We start from the raw sequence: 21285 nt of genomic DNA, 5'->3' as shown, positions 1-21285 counted from the left end.
GAAGAGGTGATGAGCCTGCTCAAAATAAAACCCCAAACCTGTATTCCCAGCTTGCAACATCAAAAGTGTTACCCTAATACTAGCACAATCCTCTTTTTGACTCCTCCCTCCCTCTCCACTAGAGGTTAAAGAATCCTGCCTCAGATATTTATTGTATGACTGAACAAATCACTTAACTTCTTGGAGGCTCTATTTCCTCATTTGTAAAAGAGAGATAATAATATTTGCATTAACTACTTCACAAGGTTATTGTAAGGAAAGTGCTTTGCAGAATTTAAAGTTCTAGATAAATGTGAATTAAAAACACTATCATTGTTACTAAAGAACTACTATATGTTCCTTGCTATCAAGATTTTGCCTCCCTTGAAATTCAGAGTGGATTCCTAACTCGGTCCTGAGAGATGATCCTCTTCAGTGAGAAATGGGAGTACGGATCTCCTTTGTAGGCTGAGGAGGTGATTGAGTTTCTGGTGGATCTATGGATGGAAGAGGGTAAAGAGATCTGGTTTGGAACTTGTGTTCTTGCCATTTAGGTGTTGTGTGACCCTAAATAAGTTATTTTCTTTCTTTGGACCCTTGACCTGTCTATGAGCCTAGAAATCCCTTATTCTCTTTTGACCTTAGTTTTCCTAACCAAAAGAATATAAGTTTTTTGTGACAAGAAATCTTTTTTTTTTCTTTTGTCTTTGTACCCCCAGAGAATAGCACAATATCTGTCTTACACATAGTAGGTTTTAATAATTATAGCTAGCATTTATATAATGCTTTAAGGTTTGCAAAGTTCTTACAAAACTCATTTGAACTTCACAACAACCCTACAAAGTAGATGTTATTATTATCCCCATTTTACAGATGAAGAAACTTAGGCTGACAGGTTAAATAACTTCCATGGAGTCATCCAGTTAAGTATCTGAATCAGGATTTAAACTTCAGTTTTCCTGACTCCAGATCCACTGCTTTTATCCACTGAACAAACTAGGTTCTTAATAAGTGATTGAATTGAATCATTTCTGGGGAACAGAAACAGCTCAGGTACTGTGCCTACTTTCCCTGAGTTACACTAATATCAGAGCCTTATACCTACAGAGAAAGAAAGACATATAATCATTTTTGCATAGATTCGATGATTGAAAAAATAGTTATTTCCTAAACGTATTTTTCACCAAGGGTTTCTACTTCCTAGGCTTTTCACCAGACAGGCAGACTAGAAAATAAAATATATTTGTTTGAGTTTCCCAGAATTCTGGGAAAGGCACTAAAGATCAAAGAGAGATGACCTAATAAAAGCAGATTGGAGGGAAATGAGGGGATTATGGATGTAGGACTCAGATTTCTTCTACTAACAGTCTGAGCTAAGGGAAGAAAAGGAAGAAAAATAGTCCAAGGATCTAGAAAGATCCAAGAAAAGCTTTTGACTCATAGAAGCCAGTTAGAGCTCAGCCTCAGCTTGAAGGTGATCTGCCCCCTCCTTCCTTGATAGCTCACCCATCATCCCCCATGACCAGGATCAAAGTTCCTCCTGCCAGGATCAAAAGTCAAAAGACCTCAATTCTATAATTTCCTAGTTTGGGGACTTTGGGGAATTCCCTTTAACTCTCTGAGTTGCAGTTTCCTTATCTGTTAAATGGGTACAATAGCTCCTGTTCTTTCACTCCCCTACCACCTTTTCTAAGGTGATTAAGAAAAGGCTTTGTAGGAAGAGAAAGTCTCATCTCTCTAACTCAGGCCTCCTACCTGGGTCACAGAGGTCTATGATGCCTTCCTTTCCATTCTACCTTTATTGTCTTCATGGAAGTTAGTATCCACCACAACATTCCCCCACTCTAGTTTTTTTGTTTGTTCATCTGTTTTTGGTAAACTCTTACCTTCTATTTTAGGATTTGTACTGTATATTGGTTCCAAGGCTGAAAAGTGATAAGGACTAAGCAATGGGGGTTAAGTAACTTGCCCAGGGTCACACAGCTGGGAAGTATCTGGGCCATATTTGAACCCAGGGCCTCCTGTCTCCAGGCCTGACTCTCCATTCACTAAGCCACCTACCAGCATATGGGGAGAAATAATGCTTTCCACAGAAAAGAGTGCCCTGGGGAGTCTATTCCAATCCCTGCTAAGTGATCCAGTCCTGACTTTACCTTCTCCCCCCAAGTCCGTTAGGGTGCTCTGGGACACAACCCAACCAGCACCTGGGTGTATGGTGAAGGGAGGGGAGTAGCACCCTAATTCATCCAGTCTGCACCCAACATATGCTGCTACCATGTTAACCCAGGACCTTGCTGGGGAGGCTTTCATTTAGCACTCCATCTTCTGGCATCTAATAGACCAAGTGACTAACTATGGCTCTGTGGACTTTATCCCTCCCAGTGGAATTTGTCCGTGCCTTCTACCTTTTTACTTGGGTATACACACAAGCAGGTTGGAACTCTACTGCCAGAATATGAGGACGGGGAGAGGGTTTAGTATAAAAACATAAAGCTACAGGTCTCCCTTCTCCAAAAGGAAAAAGGGGCCATGGTGTAATGGAAAGAACACTAGACTGGGGGTCAAGAGATCTAGGGGCCAGAGCTAGCGTTCTGGTTTCGCTTCCAACTTAGCTATGTGACCTTGGGCAAGTCACCACCCCCTCTCTGAGCTTCGATTTCCCCATATGCAAAATGAGGTGTTTGGATTTGATGATTGGCCCTTTCCCGCTGGGTGGGGGCAGGAACCCTGGTGTGAGGACACCCAGTCCTTACCGTGAGAGCCATCTCAAAACAACAACTCAACACCCCTCCAGACGAGACAGAAAGAACTGGGTTAATTATACATCAGAGAACCTAGGGGATTAAGTCTGGGGGCCACCAGGGTGGAGAGAGGGGCCAGCTAGAAGATGGGGGAAGGGAGGGAATTTACCGCCGTCCCACCCACCCACCCCCACTTTCCCACAGTGCAAAGGCAGAGGTTTGGGGACTGCAGTTTAAAGAGTCTCTGGAGCCACACCCAGCAGCCTGGGGCAGGGGGCCCACAGCCAAGCACGTGCAAGTGCCCGCCAGCCGGACCGAGCCCGTCGCCCAGCAGGAGAAGAAATGCACCACGAAAGAGGGAGGTGGTCCGATTCGGGCTCATTTTCCCTTCCAACTTAACCCAGCCTTTTCACTCACAGATCCTGCTCTGGTGCCCGCCTGCCTTTGTTCCCCTCCGGGGGGACCAGAGGGGTGTGGCCAACAGCCCTGAGAGTCAGGCCGTTTATCCCTGGCCCCTAGACCCGGCTCACCTCGTCGTCCTGCACGCTCAGCGGGATGTCCAACATGAACACCTGCATGGGCTGTACTAGAGCCTTCTGCACGTTGAATAAAGGCCGACCCTCCATCGTCAGTCCCGTCCCCGGGCAATCCTCTGCCAGCTGGCGTTCAGCTCCTTTGGGGGCCGCGGGCCCTCTGGGCAGTGCCCTGCAGTCGAGCGCACATCTTGCTGCGAGCCAGCGATCGGGCGCGAGGAGCCGCCCCCGCCCCCGCCCCCCCCAACCCAGCCCACAACCCGGAGGCTAGAGGCTCGCGGAGAGCAGCCCCGACACGCCTGCCGCTGGGGCTGCAGCTCTCCTGGCTCTCTCGCTCTCTCACTCACTTGCCTCACAAAGAGCCTGGCACCGGAGAGAGGGCTGGGGCGTCCGGGCTCATTACCATTCACACACCGGCGTGCACACACACAGCCGCGCACACATACACACGCCCCCCCAGAGCTCGAGGGAAACCCGGGACTGCCTTTGTTTTCTAAGCCCAGCAGGTCCTCCCCACAACCCCCCCGCCCCGCCCGGAGAAACCAGAAAGACTCACTTTACGTCTTCGCCTTCCCCACTCCTCTCTGGGGACCTTGGGCACCTCTTCCCCAGATCACCTGCTGAGGGTGACCGAGAAGGAAGAGCCTTAGCTTGGTGGACGTTAGTGTGGAACTAAGGAATGAATCTTTTCTCATCCTCAGCCTAGGATCTCTTCCGACCCAGTTCCCGACCGGGAGGGTGAGGGACTAGGAGGAGGTGGGTCGAGGGAGGGAAGGGGCTCAGGAGGGTTGTGGGGGGAGATAAATGGTCGGGGAAGACGCGCTGGGCAGCTCCTTGCTTTCCCCCACCTCTTCCCCTCACCCGCGGGAATCAAATGTATTTCTCTATCTGGAGCTCCTGGAAGCTTGAGTAACCAGACCTTAGTGGACCCCTTGGAGAGAAGCCCCTCAAATTTCTCGGCAAGCTTCAGAGCACTAGAGGACATTCTTCAGGTAGCCCCAACCAACCACCTTCCATCCCAGGGGCCCAAAGCCAGTCTGTAGATAGCCAAGGGTGAGAGAGAGAAACTCAGTCACCCTCGAGCCATACCTCCGCCTCCATGAACCTTTCTAGAGTACCTCTTCCATTATCTCAAGCTGAGCTCATAAACCTTCAAACCTCACTGCCCGCTGCCCAGAGTTCAGATGCTCAGCCTGATATTTAAGCTCCCTCCTCCATCCCACAATTTGTCTCCAATTTGCCTTTCCAGCTTTATCTCAACTACTGTTCCACTGGTACACCCTCTACTCCCTACACAGTGATCTCACTGTTTCTCTGAGAGTATCTTCTGTTTTCTAGCCTTGGAGCCCTAACTCTCAACCTTCCCACGACCTACACATACCCCACCCGTCTATCTAAATTCTACCTTTTCTTCAAGGCCCTGGTCATATCTTGTCATCTCCAGGAAGCCCTGGCTTCAATACCTATCAGTTCCAAAGTGCTCCCACTAAACACTGTTGAAACCAGTCAGTGAACAGGGATCACAATTTACTGATATCATTGACCATTTTTTGTAGGTACCTTGACTCCCTCACTCTAATAGGAATATAGTATATGCTTAATATAGCCTAACTTTGGGGGCAGCTAAGTGGTTTAGTGGGTAGAGAGCCAGTTCTGGAGTCAGGAGGACCTGGGTTCAAGTCTAGCCTCAGATACTTCCTTGCTGGGTGATCTCAGGCAGATCTCAACCCCAAATTGCCTAGCCTTTACTGCTCTTCTGACTTAGAATGGATATTTATCCATTCTAAGGCAGGAGGCAAAGTTTTTTTTAAATAAAAAATATATGTATATATAAATCAACTTTGTCTAGTTATTAGATAAAATCTCATTTATATTATATATACTACAAACTATCGTATAGTTTAGTTATAAGATATAACAGAGTATAGCTTAACTTTGTATCATGGACCTCTTTGACAGACTGGTGAGACCTATTGCTCCGGTCTCAGAAAACATGTTTTGTTGCTTATATAACTGAGGGAAATGCTAAATTTTAGATAGAGGCGAGTGAAAATAAAGATATATTTCTTTTCCCATGTAAATTCATAGAGCCTCTGTAATCTATCCATGGACTTTCTCCTCAGATGAAGAGCCCCTCCATCTATGGATACATGGCTTAGTTATTTCTCTCCCCAGGTCTAGTACCGTGTTTTGCACACCTTTCACACTCCATAGCTGCTTACTGGGTGCTTGTTTGGGGGCAGGTCAAACCAGAAAAGAAAAGGCTGGGCTATTTGCTGATTCAACCTTGCTCAGCTCCTATGACAGGTTCTGAAACCAACATCTTCATAGAGGCCTTTAATCCCTATCAGCTCCACATCAGCTAACATCATTCACAAGACTATTTTTATAAAGTGAAAGATGAATAAATAAATAGCATTGGGAAGAAGGTATGTGTGTGTGTGTGTGTGTGTGTGTGTGTGTGTATCTGGGGGTGGGGAAGGCCTGGAAAGAAAGTTTCCTTCCCCCTCCCAGTGGAAAACCTTGCTTCAACAGAAAGAGGGCCTATGCAAAGAGCTGGGTCTCTCAGAGGTTGTACAAGAACTAACACCTAGGATCAGAGAGGGAAAGGGTCAGATCATATCACTTGCAATGTTACATCTGGAAGGAATCTTGGGAATTTTCTAGAATAGATTGGAAAAGCAGAACTCTAGAGAAGGGAAGCAGATCTGAGCCTTGTATCTCCTATGGTCACCCCTTCTGGGTGTCCCCACCCTTGCACTCCCCTGATTCCGAACCAAGCTGCTGGGGTGAGGGAATGAGATCATAACTGGAAGGAGGGGAAAGAAAGACACAGAGAGGCATCCAAGAAGGTGAGATCAGTACTTTACAGTGGGAGGGACACCCCTTCCAGACCTCCTTATCATCTCTAAAAAACCCCTATCCACCCAACATAGGGTTTTACAAGGATTCTACATTTTTTTTTTTAGGTAAGTTGACTCTACAATGTTTATTTTGGTTCCTTTAAACCTCTGGCCTAGCTGGACAGGGACCCAGCAGGGAGTTCCCTATGTTCTGCCCTTAGCCTTTTGACCTTTATTCTTCTGCGAGGGAAAACCACCTAGTTATGTTGACAGGGTTCCCTTAGTCAGGCAGGTATCCAGGAAATGGACTTTGTTACTATGGCAACCACCCTGATGCTGTTTGACTCAGCCTTGCTGGGGTCATCTGGTCAAGTATGGGTGGGGTTGAATTTTCCTCTCCCTCCCCCAATCAAATTCCTGAGGGCCTATCTAGAGGAGTGTTTAGAAAGTAGGCCATCCCCATTCCAGGCTCCTACTGGACCATTCAAGGCAAGACAGCTCTGCTATACTTGGCACAAAAGAAGCAGATGAGCCTTTTGGAAATCTCCCTCCTTCCTCCCCCAGCCTAACTTGCCATCTCCCTTGCCTCCCAGAGCTGGCAATATGGAACAATCAGCAGTGGGTATTTTGGGGGCTCTTTGGTTGCTATGACTACCCCAAAATTGTTGCCATAGAAACCATCCTTCTTCTGGGGCCTGCCATTTTTTAGGGGATCGTGGCAGGAACCTTACAGCCCCACCTTCCCGTTTTACACACTCTCCCTCTTCTCCCCTCTTCCTTTGATTTGGCTGACTCAGGACCTAGGAGAGGGCTGGGACATCTCAGGGCAGGAAGCCAGGAGGCACCTTCTATATTCTGTGCTTTCTCCTGGCCTGGTATATGATCCCAGGTAATTCATTTCCCTTTAGCGAGGAGGGTGCTCTCTCTGGGCCATCATTCTCTCTCCATTCTGCCTCATTATACTTCCATCCCATGCTCTTTTTTTCCCCAGGCTGGAGATGGTGGAAAGGCTAACACATCATTATCCCTGCTTACACTTCTGCTCTTTCCATAATCACTACTCTGCTTTCAAGCCCCATCTTTTGGCTGCAGCACCAGGACTGACCCAGTTAGGGAGTTAAGGGTTGGTGGGGGACGTCTGTAGAGCCATTCCTCCTCCTTTGGCAGGGCCAACATCCTGCCCCTGACATGTGCAGGATAGAAAGCTATCCATAACCCCATGCCTTATCCAATGTATAGTTATACACACGCTTAAATATGCACAGGCATATATATGTATATGTATACAAATATATGTTTGTACCCCCATCTTTCCAACTTTACAGATAGGGAAACTGAGGCCCAAGATGGTGGTGGCTGGATCAAAGTTGGTGGCACATTGAAGCAGCGAGGTGGTAAATTGGATAAAGTGCTAGAGCTGGAATCAGAAGGCCAAAGTTCAAATCTGGCCTCAGACACACAATGACTGGTTGTCCTTGGGTAAACCACTGAACCAATGTCTGTCTCAGTTTCCTCAGCTGTAAAATTGGAGTCATGGTTGCACTTATCTCCCAGTTATTATGAGAATGAAATGAGATAATATTTGGATAGTATTTAGCATGTGCCTAGCACATAGTACATGTTTAGTAGATACTGTTCCTTCTCTCCCTCTCTCTCCCTCCCTCTCTCTCTCTCTCTCTCTCTCTCTCTCTCTCTCTCTCTCTCTCTCTCTCTCTCTCTCTCTCTCTCTCTCTCTCCCCCTCAGTGATAAGAGGTTTGGAACCCATTTCTTGAGTCCAGGTTCAGGGCTTTCCCTATCACATCTGGCAGACTGACATGCTGTGTTGGTCCTTTGGGAGTGTGGGACCGAGATGGAAGGAGAAGGTATCATTGGCTATCCTGAGGCCTGGATTCCCACATACTCTACAGGGTCCCCAAGGCTATGGGGTGGAAATAAAAAAAAAAAAAAAGATACACTTTCCTAAATCATCCGTAAGGGATGCTACAGTGGAGAACAGAAGAACAAAAGAGGATTCATTCTGGAGCCTCTTCCATGGGCACATTCTTCCTGCTGCTCCAGACCATGACAGCTGTGGACAGGAGAGATGGTGGGGCAAGGAGGGGCTCTGGAACTGGAAACTGCAGAGCAGGCTAGGGGCTTCTTGCCCCATCCTGGCCAGGGGATGGGGCAACTGGATGGTCAGAGCACCACCTGCTGGCCCCTGTAGTCTTCACATGCAGTCAACAAATACTCTATGCCTTGTGTATGATTTTTTAAAAAGCAGTCCTTGTCCTCAAGGAGCTTCCCTGAAGTTTTTTATTTTCATTTCGGGATGATGCAGTATTATACAGATAAATATAAATCAAGAAATATATACATACATGGAGAGAGAGACAGAGAGAGACAGAGACAGAGAGAGACAGAGAGAGAGAAGAAAGAAGCAAAGTACTCTAGGAAAATCTAAGGAGGAAGAAAACATCTTGGTCAGGTTGGGGGGAAAGCAGCTAGGTGTCTCAATGGATTGAGAGCCAGGCCTAGAGACAGGAGCTTCTTGGTTCAAATATGGCCTCAGACACTTCCTAGCTGTGTGACCCTGGGCAAGTCACTTAACCCCCATTGCCTAGCCTTTATCACTCTTCTGCCTTCGAACTAATATACTGTATTGATTCTAAGATGGAAGATAGGGATTTAAGGGAAAAAAAAGTGGTACTTGGGCTAGGCAAGGATTTCTGTGTTGGAAGGAGATGAGGAAATAATAGATCACAGGCATGAGATAGGCTATATCAATGCTTAGAGACAGGATAGGCCAAGACAGGAGAAGCCAAAAGAATATATTAAGGAGAGTAATATAAAACAAGGCTGGAAAGGTGAGTGGACCTGGAAAAAAGTTTGTATGGGGCAGCTAAGTATCACAGTGGTTAGAAAGCCAGGCCTGGAGTAGGGAACCTCCTAGGTTCAAATCTGGTCTCAGACACTTCCTAGCTGTGTGTCCCGTGGCAAGCCACTTAGCTCCATTTGTCTAACTCTTGTCCTTATGTCTTAGAGTTGTTAGTAAGGTTGAAAATAAGGGCTTTTAAAAAAGAGCCAAATAAAGGATTTTATATTTGATTCTGGTGGTAATAGAGAATCACTGGAGTTTATTGAGCAGGTAGGTGACATGGTCAGACAGACTTTTGAAAGATCACTTTGACATCTGAGCAGACATTGGAGTGGGGGTGAGATAGTGAGACCAATCAGCAGGCTTACCCTTCCTTCCTTCCTCCCTTCCTTTCTTCCTTCCTTCCTTCTTCCCTTTCTTCCTTCCTTCCTTCCTTCCTTCCTTCCTCCCTCCCTTCCTTCCTTTCTCTCTCTTTTTTTCTTCCCTCCCATCTTAGAATCAATACCGTATATTGGTTGCAAGGTAAAAGAGCAGTAAGGGCTAGGTAATGGGAGTTAAGTGACTTGCCCAGGGTCACATAGCTAGGAAGTATGCGATGCCAGATTTGAATCCAGGACCTCACATTTCTGGGTCTGACTCTCCATCCACCTAGTCTCGTAGTTGTCTTCCAGCAGGCTATTTTGAGACTGTGTATTCGAGATGATGACAGCCTGTGCCAGGATGGTTGCAGTGTCAGAGGAGAGAAGATGACATGTCCAAAAGATATTTCCAAGGCAAAATGGACAGGACTAGGCAACACATTAGATATGGTGGTAGTGGTAAGTTTGAGAGAAAGTGAAGTCAAGAGTGGCACCTAAGTGACTAGGAGGAGAATGACGTATCCTCAGGACTTGTATGAATGAGTTCAGTTTTAGATATATTGAGTCTAAGATTTATATGGGACATTCGGTTTGAGATATCCAAAAGGCAGATGTAGATGTGAGACTAGAAGTCAGAAAAGAAATTAGGGCTGTATAAATAGATCTGAGAATCATTTGCATAGAGAGGCTAGTTGAATCCATGGGAGCTAATGACCTTTCCAAATGAAACAATACATAATGAGAAGAGGTTCGAGGACAGAGCTTTTGGGATAGAATTCCCAGGACCATTAACAAGCATGATCTGGATGAAACATTAGCAAAGGATGCTAAGTAGTGGCCCAAGAGGTAAGAGGGGATTCATGAAAGAACAGAGTCACAAAATCCTAGAGAGAAAAGGAGAAGAGGGTGATTAACAGCGTGAAAGACTGCTAAGAGGTCAAGGATGAAGATAAGAGGAAAGGCCATTAGATTTGGCAATTTGGAGATAGTCACTTTGGAAAGGGCAGTTTTGGTTGAATCCTGGGGTCAAAAGCCAGCCTGTGGGGGACTACTGGGTGGCTCACTGGATTGAGAACCAGGCCCAGAGATGCAAGGTCCTGGGTTCAAAGCTGAGTGATTTCTCGGGCAAGTCTCTTTACCCCCATTGCCTAACCCTTTCAGCTCTTCTGCCCTGGAACCAATACTATAGGATAGATTCTAAGACAAAAGGTAAGGGTTTTTTTGTTTTGTTTTGTTTTGTTTTTTTAAGTCAGGTTGTGGAGAGTTAAGAGAATGAAAAGAAAGGAAGTGAAGGCATTGATTGTAGATAGCCTTCACAAGGAGTTTAGCCTCAAAAGGGAGGAGAGATATGGGATAATAGCTAGTGTTGATGGATGCATGAAGTGAAAGGTTTTTTTTTAAACCCTTAGCTTCTGTCTTGCCCAGGGTCACACAGCTGGGAAGTGTCTGAGGTCAGATTTGAACCCAGGACCTTCCATCTCTAGGCCTGACTCTCAATCCACTGAGCTACCCAGCTGCCCCTGTTTTTTTTGGGTTTTTTTGAGGATGAAGAGACATGAGCATATTTGTAGGTAGCAGGGAAACAGTAGGGAGAGATTGAGGGAAGGTAGGAGAATGCAGATCATAGAGGAAACAATCTTCTGAAGAAGAGGGGACAGAATGGGATTACTTATATGGGTAGAGGGATTTGCCTCAGCAAAGGGCCTCCTTTTCATGTGTGATGGGTGGAGGAGACAGTTGCAGAAGGCTAGTGAGTGCTATTGGATGAGGGAGATGGGAGAAGAGGGAGCTCTCATTGAATGGCCTCGATTTTTTTCAGTAAAATCTGAGGTAAGGTTCTCAGCTGAGAGATCGAGGAAAGGAGGAGCCATGGGCAGTTTGCAGAAGGATCAACAGATTTGGAAGAGCTTTGGTGGCAAGTGGGATATTGAGTGAATTTGTTGTTTAGTCATGTCTGACTCTTTGTGACTCCATTTTGGGGTTCTCTTGTAAGTTCCCCACAAGGTCAAGATAGGAAAGGCAAGCGAGTGTAGCTAGTTCCAGCTTGATGGGCTAGGAAAGAACTGAGGGGTCAAGTGATTAGAAGTTTTGGTAAGAATGAAGTAGGAAGTAAATGTGACATTAAAAAAAGAACATCAGTATTTTCATTTAAAAGGTAGGTTGGAGCCAGTTATAAAGGGTCTTAACTGCTGTGTTGAATTCATAGTCTAAAGCAATGATGGGCAAACTACGGCCTGCAGGACAGATTGGGGGGGCCCTAAAATGTTCTATCCCTCTGTGAGACATCATTCCTAATCTGACGAATACAATGAGTAGGATACAATACAATGAAACTTCGAAAGAGTTGCCTTAGAAACAGACTGACAGATGAGCATTTCCTTTCCTTTGGCCCCCTCTTTAAAAAGTTTGCCCATCACTGGTCTAAAGACAAGATGAAACCACTGAAGAGTTATAAGCAATGGAACATGGCATAATGGGTAGAGCAATGGACCTCGATTCAGAGAGACCTGGTTATGATTCTATCTCAGACACTAATTGTGTGACTTTGGGCAAGTCATTAACTTGCTTTATTTTCCTCCTCTGTAAAAAAAGAAGGGGGTTAGACTTGGTGGTCTTGAAGGTCTTTTCTAGGTTTTAATCTATGATCCTGTAGTCACAGGGACATGGCTCTTTCTCAGAGTCAATATAGTTAGAGAGTTGAACCTGAAGTTATAAATTCCTGGTCTCTGATATCTAACACTTTCTAGCTATTTGACCCTGGGTAAGTCACTTCATCTAAATGTGAATTTTCTCAGCTATAAAATGAGGAGGCTAGACATGATGTCCTCTTTGAATGTTTGGTCTCTAAATTCATCACCAAATCAGGACTGGGTAGTGTGCTGTAGGCTTAAGTCTCTGATGACCCCTTTTCTCCTGCATTGCTGTAGATCTAGGAATCCTGATGCACGAGGTTTCCTCATCTCTGTAACTACCGACTTTCTCAAAAGGGATATGGGGACTCTGGCCTCTCTAAGAAATTACTCTAATGTTCCAAACTCAGGTTTAGGCCTTTTCCTTCCCATCCTCCAAGTAGTAGTGCCTAAAAATCTGTTTTAAGTAGAATCACTGTTGACAAATTAAGGTGATCACTCTGACCCCTTTAGTTTTGGGGGTCCTGTGAAGCTGGTGGGGAAAGGAGGCTAGAAGAGGAGTAGGAAGTAGTAAGGAAGGTACTCCAAGATGGTTAATGTTGAACAATGACAATTACAACAATATTAACAACCAGACCTGAGCATTTATCTTCACTTAAAAGAATAGAGGCTACTGGGTTTGGGTACCTGGCAGCAATAGGCCCCTTTACAATGTGTGATGATTTTGTTGAGCAACCACTAGTTGGCTCAAGCTATTTCTCCATACAAACCTGCCCCAAATTCTGTCTATCCATCAAAGGTTAGGTCAAACACTTAACTCCGTAACTAAACCTTCCCCCATTTCCCAATGCCTACAGCTAGTTTTCTCTATCCTCCTCTGAATCTGCTTAAGCATTTGCTTTTTGTGTCTCTTAGGTCACAGGACTAAGGCTCATCAATTCAGTTAGTGCAGTGATTCCCAAAGTGGGCACCACCGCCCCCTGGTGGGTGCTGCTACAATCTAGGGAAGCGGTGATGGCCACAGGTGCATTTATCTTTCCTATTAATTGTTATTAAAATTTTTTAAAAATTTAATTTCCAGGGGGCTGAGTAATATTTTTTCTGGAAAGGGGGTGGTAGGCCAAAAAAGTTTGGGAACCACTGAGTTAGTGCATTGCCCTGGTCTGTATTCACATCTGGTCTTCCTAATCACCCAATGAAAGCTCCCTGAAGGCTTGGACCCTACTTTCTTCATTATTTTTTCTCCTGCTGCTTCTCCCCTAGAACCTCACATACAGTAGGTACTTAGCAAAGGTGAGTTGAATGAATCTTCTTGTTCACTTGCCCTTTGGGATTTTCCATGACATTTAAAACCAGATGTCAATGTCCTAGAACATTTAGGTGGGGGAAATCCCTACAGACAGGGTGATTATCAAATGAAATAATCGATATAAAGCACTTTGTAAACTTTAAGATGCTTCAAATACAGTATGATTTCTATTTGAATGTGGTTGCCTCCCTTCTGGGTGTTAACTTTATTGATTAAGATCTTGTTTCCTTTCCTTTTAGAAGGTCTTATTGGGGGCAGCTGGGTGTCTCAGTGGATGGAGAGCCAGGCCTAGAGACTGGACGTCCTAGGTTCAAATCTGGCCTCAGACACTTCACAGCTGTGTGACCCTGGACAAGTCACTTGACTGCCATTGCCTACCCTTACCACTCTTCTGCCTTGGAGCAATATTGACTCCAAGACGGAAGGTAAAGGTGTTTTTAAAAAAAGGTCTTATTGATGCTCCTTTATTGTTTATTGTTATATCGTTTATCACTTCCCAGTGAGTACAAGTGCTCCTAGAGAACTATCCCTTGTAACAAATAAGTTGAATTAGGAAAACAAGTCAATGCACTGGACTGATTCAGATATCTATAGATGGGAGAAGTACCTGCTTGCCTGAGATGCTATCAGGCTGAGGGCTGGGGAGACGGGAGAGAGAGATAATAACCTCTGCTTGGGATGGTCCCTTGAGGGGAGAGGGATGATGGAACTGAGCCAGGGTCAAGACTGAGGCTGTCCACTCTCCAGCATGGCTTCGGCATCAGGAATGCCCTCGCCCCCTGCTGGACTGGATTAAGATGACAGACTCTTTCTAAGACTACTGCTGCCCCTCTCCTCCACCCAGGCAGGTGTCCTGTTCTCTTCTCATGCCCCTGTTCTTGCATTAGTAAAATCAGATGCATCATTTCCCTAGAAGGGGGCCAGGAGAAGGTGACATTTTGGCTAGAGCTTGAGGTGCTTAGGATCCTCTCTTCCTAAATTCTTTATTTCCACTTGTCTAATCCCCTCCACCAAACAAAAAGCTTCAAACCCACCCTGTACCAATGAAGGTTCTTCATAAATCAATTTTTTTTAAAGCTGGAATGGATGCTAGAAACCCTCAACACCTAACACAGTGTTTTATACACAATGGTTAATTGAACTGGTCCAAACTCTGAACCCTCATGTTAAATCGGAAAAAAAAAAACAAAAACATTCAGTTTAAGAGTTAAAACAAAACAACGTGAGTTATCTCAGTTCAAATCATAGCACTACTACAGACTATGCTGGACATGTAGGAGGCACAGTGGATAAAGTACTGGGTTTGGAGTCAGTGAAGACAAGAGTTCAAATCCAGTCTTAGACACTTATTAGCTGTATGACCCTGGGCAAAGCAACCAACCTCTATCTACCTCAGTTTCCTCAATTAGAGAATGAAAATAATAGCATCTACCTCCCCAGGATTGTTGTGAGAATTAAGTGCAATAAATTGCAAAAATGCAATAATATTTGGAAAGCACAGTGTCTGGTATGTAGCAGATGTTAATAAACACTTGATTCCTTCTTCTGGGCCTCATTTTTCTGATCTATAAAATGAAGGGGTTGGAGGACATTGATTCCTAAGGTCCTTATATGTATATTTTCTCTCCTTATTTCACAAATTGAGAAACTGAAGTTTTTCTATTCCCCATCTCATATCAAGGAAATAAATCTTGTGTGGGCTGTGCACTGAGAGTTGTGGAGAGGGAGAGAGAAGGAAGCATGAGTTGGTATCCTGATTTTTTTTTTTTTCATGGCTCTTCTGGAAAAACTAGAAGCTCCCTCTAGGGGAAATCTTCATGTTCCCCTATCTGACAAAATTCCTTGCCAGGTCATCTCCTACTGAGCACACACACACTTCTAGGCCCAGCTGCCTTTTCCCCTTTCAAATATTGTCATGAAGCTCTGATTCTACACTGGAGGAAAGAAAGGGGAAAGCACTGATTAAACATCTACTCTATACCAGGCATTGTGCTAAGCGCTTTACAAATGTTATCTCATTTGATCCTCAGAACAACTGTAGGTTGTATTATTATCTCTGTTTTACAGTTGAGGAAACTGAGGCAGAGAGAAATGAAATGACTTGCTTGAGGTCACACAGCTAGTAAATGTCTGAGGCTGAATTTGAACTCAGGTATTCCTACCTCCAGGCTCAGCACATAGACCTTGACTTCTGCTGATCTCCCTGGTGACAATGAAGAAAAATACTAGGGGGTGTTAGGGAAATGAGTCTCCCACCCTGGACTGATTGGGGGAGGGGTGACCTACACAGGAATTTCCCCATTCTTTGTACCCTTATTCCTGCAGGGGTTTGGGTGAGATGGTGACCAGTACATCAGAGCCCAGGGCATTGCTCCCACACAAGGAGTTCTGAACCTTCTGTAGGCTGGAGAGCAGGGAGCCCTGAGATCCCACATCCAGGCATGAATCAGGACTCCAGATTTTCCCCATTGCCTCTAAAGATCCCTGATCTATGTGGCAGGGGGGAGGCAGGAAAACATTACCCTTTGCTTGGTTTCCCACAGATGTGCCAGCCTCCTAAGCAGTTTGCCCAGGTCAGCCTCTCTTTCCTGTCCCATTTTGGTCCGATGTGTAGGCGGGGACAACTTAACACATTGTTGCTGCTTTGTGAGGGCTTCTGACCATCAAGAATATCATATGTGATTGCTGGCTGACCCCTCTCTCCAGAGACACTTCCCCCATTCTAGATGTCCCTCTACACTTTGGACGACCTAGGGGGCCCCAGCTCCCTTCTTTCCCCCACACTGGTTCATGGGGGCGATCACCGCATCTAAACCTGGGGGGGTGGCCCCCAGACTCCTATAGCAGCCACCCTACCATCTCATCTACAGTAGGGCTGGGGGAGGGGGAGGGGAAAAGCTGTAGGGCTAACTAGGGAACCTGGCCAAGAATCGGGGCGCTGAAGTCACTCACCTGGGTATCAACCATCATCATCACATTACCCTCCGCCTCGCATCGCCTCAAGCTGGGTGTCAAGGAGAACTCAGATGGGGGTGGAGAGGGTGGTTGAGATGGGTCAGACGGGGGCTCGCCGCCGGACTCCGTACCTCAGAGACTGCTTCAGGGACCGCTCGCCATGGCCCCCCCAGCTCGGCCTGGCTTGGCTCAGGGACCCGGGCGGGGAGGCCCCCGCACTCAGGAAGTCCTGACTCAGCTCATGCCCCGGGCACCCCCCAGTCCCTCTCAGCGGCCAGGACCGGCTGCGCTGGCCTTCACCGCTCCCATTGTCTGCGCTGCCCCGCGATGCGCCCCGCCGCGCTCGCTTCTCCGTGCAGTGCCCGGCTGTGCTGGCCAGCGTCAGCCTTTTGCCCCTTGCTCCGCTCCGCTCCTCCCTCCCCTCTGCTGTGCCCCGCGCTGGGGGGCTAGGCACAGCTCGGCTCCGCCCCGGCTGGTGCCCTGGCAGCGCCGGGCTCTGAGAAGGGGGAGGGGACGTGGGGCGGAGCCAAGAGCTAGACCACCCCTCCCCAGGCCCCGCCCCAGCAGGTGTAGGAAGAAGAACCCAGAGGGGCTAGGGAAGGTGGCCTGACCCCCAAGGAGCCTTATTCAAGGAAGGGACCCCGAGAAGTGTCCACCATTCGCCCTCCAAGGGAACCCACGAGGCCAGCGCTCTGCAGGGACCCCAGGCTCCACATACATCCCTTTGACACTCCCTCCTCTTCCCACGCACACACTTGCTCCCCCAAACATCTAGAGGTATTCCATTCTCGCATTCAGGCACGCAGAAGCTTATAAATTCTCTGCATATAGGCGCTCGCGGGATAGCCAAACACGTACAGAGCAACGCACAGATGGAGCATTCACCTGTGCACAAGCAGGGCCATCCATCCGACTCAGGTCTGGAAGCGTCCTCAGAGATCATTGTAGTTCACGCCCTTCGATTTACAGACGGGGAAAATGAGAGCCGGGGGGAGAGGAAATGATTTGATCAAAGTCACACAAGTTAGGGCCAATGTAGGGATTAAAATCCAGGTCTCCTGCAGTCCAGTTCAGCTCTTTCTGTCATAAGTCTATGACTCCTTATAACTGTCCAAGCAAATGCAGGACTTCACCGCCCCCTCCCCCACTCTCTCTCTTCCACGTACAGTCGTTATCATAGAAAGCCAAAGCTCCATCCGATTCCACCCCCATCAGGCCCAGAAGGCAGGCCACACAATCTCACAGGCTCTGCCTGTCACCCTCTCTGACCAGGGCTACGGGACAGTTCCATGCCCTGGGGAAATGTTTGTGTTCCACTCCAAAAACTTTCTGTTACACTGGTAGCAGCTCTTGGGGACCTGGGGGAGAGCTCAGGATCCCCATTCCTTGGCAACAGACTCTCTCCACCTGACTACTCCCAACTGCCTCCGCCTCCCCTTCTACCCCCTCCCCCCCAAGCCAGTCGGCACCTGAGAGTCAGTCCCTTGTGGGCCTTCAAGTTGCCTAGAAACTGCAAAAAATAAACTGGTTTTCTTGAGGAGAGAGCTCCCGGGTCCTTTCAACATAATCCAGAGGCAGAGAACAGAGAGGACTCCTCTGCCTCCTTCAGTTCGGACTCTTTACACTATCCCCACTGCCCCAGTAGGTCTCTATTCATCTATCCTACCCACCTCCCCCAGGAATGGCTTTAATGGCCTTTAGCAAATGTTTCCTCTTCCATTATCAGAGGCAACCTAGGAAAAAGACAGAATGGACACAGAGCAGGGCAGAAGGAAGAGTTCCTAGGGGTCTCTTCTGTGCTGTGCAGAGGATGTGTACGATGTGGTTAGGCACCACTGCCATGGGCTTAGCATAGAACTCTGGGGGTAGGGTTGGAAAATGAGCTTGTGCTGAGGTCCAGCATACCAAGGGAGGGATGGGTGTCTGGCAAAGTGAAGAGGAAGATATGGTATGGCAGAAGAGAGGGTATCAATCCTAGACTAACAGCACCTATAGAAAAAAAAAAAAAAAAGCTTTCCTGTTCCATCAGCCCTCACTCCTCATCTAACAGACAAAGGAGATCTGCCCTTTTCTATGACCTCATTAGCCTAGTATTGGCTGATGGAGGGGGATGGAGTCAGGGTATCTCACAAGGGAGTGGTCTCAAGCTCCAGATCACTGGGCCAAGTGCTATATTCAATGCTATAGAATGTCGATCATTACCAGTTATTGATAAAGGGACACCCTAACAAGAAACTGATAAATCTGTAGCTTCTTTCTGATGTCTTCGAGGCTATGCAGATGTCCATGTCTGATGGATCTCAGGCTAACCCAGCCTTTGGCAGAGAGCCTTGAAGGTCACGTTAGGGGTACAATTAAGGAAAGAATCTTGAGCAAGGCAGTCATGAGACCTGGCTTCTGGTCCTGTAACTTGATTGGCTGTGGGAATTTGGGCATTAACTTTTTCCCTCCTATTCTCATGAGTAAAATGGGAAATGGACATTCCTATCATGACACCCTTGCATGTCTGATGTAAGGATCAAATGAAATGGAAAAATGTTAGTGTGATCTAGTTATTATGACTTCCTAGACCAGTAATAAGTTTGCTGAGCTGTAGAGATAGAAGGAACCTTAGGAAATAGAATGTCTGAGTTGAATGGAACCTTGAAACAACATGCACAGGAGCTGGAAGGGATTTTGAAAGGTAGAACAGAATGCCAGAGCTGGAGAGCTTAGAACATAGTGCTGGAAGGGATCTTAAAGACCATCTAGTTTGATGTATTCCTTACTCCTTATCCCTTTCCCCCTTTTTTCACTAATGCTTTTTTTCCCCTAGTGGCATTATAGTCATTATCCTCATGAGGGTCACAGGCTCCAAAGGCCAGTTGAATATGGGCAGAACTTCAGAGGTATTACCACACATTTTTGCACATACATGCTTGAATATGTGTGCGCAGGCTGGCTCATACCCACTCTCTAGCAGCCCTCCCTTCCCGACATCTCCCCCACCCCTTTCCTTGGTGAAGCCGGCCTGAGCCAGGTTGCCATGACAACAGCAAGGCCGATGCTGAGAGAGTGGGCCTAGTGGGGCCAACCCTAGTGGATATTTATGATGTGGCTGACAAGTGGAAATGAAAGGGGTAGAGGTGAGGGCAGGAAGAGGGAGGGTCTGGAGAGGCAGGGAGTCACCCACCCTCCCTCAAGTGCAATACCTTCGTTGAGCCCTGGGTGGGGGTGTGACAGAGAGCTTACTCCCCCAACCATGTGGGGGTTTTTAAGAGCCAGCTGATTTCAGGAACAGCACTATATTCTCTCTCTCATTCTTTCATCAAACACCATCTCCTTCCCCCACCCAACACCTCCTACCAAGCTAAAGAACTGCTCTATCCATCAAATACCTCCCACCACTCTAAATACTCTCTCACTCATCCCATCTTTCTTTCTTCTGTACTTTCCTCCCTCCATCACACTACCCATCTGCACATATCCCTTTTCTTCCATCAAATCCATCCTCTTCTTTAAGATGATTCCCGAAATATCTTACCCGTGACACAGAGGAACCTAGAGATTGAAATGGGTCTAATGGGGACTGCTCAGTGGTACCATAGATCAAGCTTCCAAGGATAGATAGGAACTGGGGTTGAGCCCAGAGCCAATCTGATCACTTCTTATTTGAAGGACCAGACTCTTTGCTTATTATGAACAATAATAACATAATAAGAGTAATGATTCACACCTCACTTTCTTCACAACCACTGTGTGAGGTAGGGAATACTAAGATTCTCTTCATTTGACAAATGATGACACAGGATTGGAGAGGTCAGGATTATAGTCCTCTTTCTCTTCCAGCAGCTCTTTCCATCACATATTTTATTTGTGGTAAAAAAAAGATTTGCCTACCTCTGGATAATCTATTGCCTTACTTTAGCAACAGAAGGGGGAAGGGTCCTTGTTCTGGTCCCCTGCCCATCCAAAGCCTGCTCAAGTTCCATTGAGGTCAGGTAGTACAAAGGAGGGCAAGCTTTGTCTCCCCTGGGGTTGCAAGCATGGGTTCTGCCTACCAAAGCCTGATGCAGCTTAATCATTCAATTATCCAGCTGGGGCAGGAAGGTGGAGGTGGGGAAAAGGGGCTCCAACAGGGGTTACTGGGGCCCAGAAGACTTGGTAGAAGAGAGTTAGCAGGAATAGCACCAGAGACAGATTCTTCCTTCCTAGAACACAGGTCTCCTTCTCCATGTCCAAATAATTACAGAATGTCAGAGATGGAAGGGACTTAAGGGAAGCACTTGGATCCACTTTGTATATGAAGGAACAGAGGCCCCCAAAGCTCATAAAATTAGCAACTGAGCCTCATGAGCTATGAACCTGGGTCTCTGGTCTCCAAATATAGCACTGAATCTTGCCTATCCTTCAGAACCCACATCAAACTTCCATCTTCTCCATGAATCCTTCCTAGTAAGCTCTCTTCTGCTCAATTAAGTGTAGTGGTTTCTTTTTAGCTTGAGGGATGAATATTAATTTATATTTGGCATTAAAATCCTGGATCCAACTTACCTCATTATAGTTCCTTTTAAAGGATTCTAACTCTTTCATCTCCAGAACTCCTTCCCCTCCCTACACCATTGGTGTTGGCACTCCCATAGCCACTATTTCGGATAAATAGACATCAGTCATGTTCCGCTTTAGTTTCTCCTCCCCTTACCCCACCCATCTTTACTCCCTTCAACACTACCACTTTGTGAATATTCAAAAACCCCACTCCCCTTCAGTTTGAGAACCATAATCAAATCACCATTGCTATAGTTCCTGAAGAGGTATATCAAAACTACTCCCCCATATCCCTACTTGGCATCTCGGCAATAGTCCAGGCTAAATTACCCCTTCCTGGCTGTTATTCCCTAATATATGTTAGATTGTAAGCTACTTGAGGGCAGGGGGTGTCTTTGCTTTTGTATTTCTACCACCAGGGCTTGGCACATAGTTAAACTTAATAAATGTTTTTTTCATTCATTCATTCATGGTCATACACTCATACAGTCCTTCTTGTTGTTCCTTGCACACATTCCAGCTCTAGCCTTGGTGCCTTTGCACAGGCTGTG

Source organism: Gracilinanus agilis, chromosome 2 (assembly GCF_016433145.1).
Source record: "Gracilinanus agilis isolate LMUSP501 chromosome 2, AgileGrace, whole genome shotgun sequence".
In the NCBI taxonomy this organism is placed as follows: Eukaryota; Metazoa; Chordata; class Mammalia; order Didelphimorphia; family Didelphidae; genus Gracilinanus; species Gracilinanus agilis.
This window is presented reverse-complemented; position numbering follows the sequence as displayed.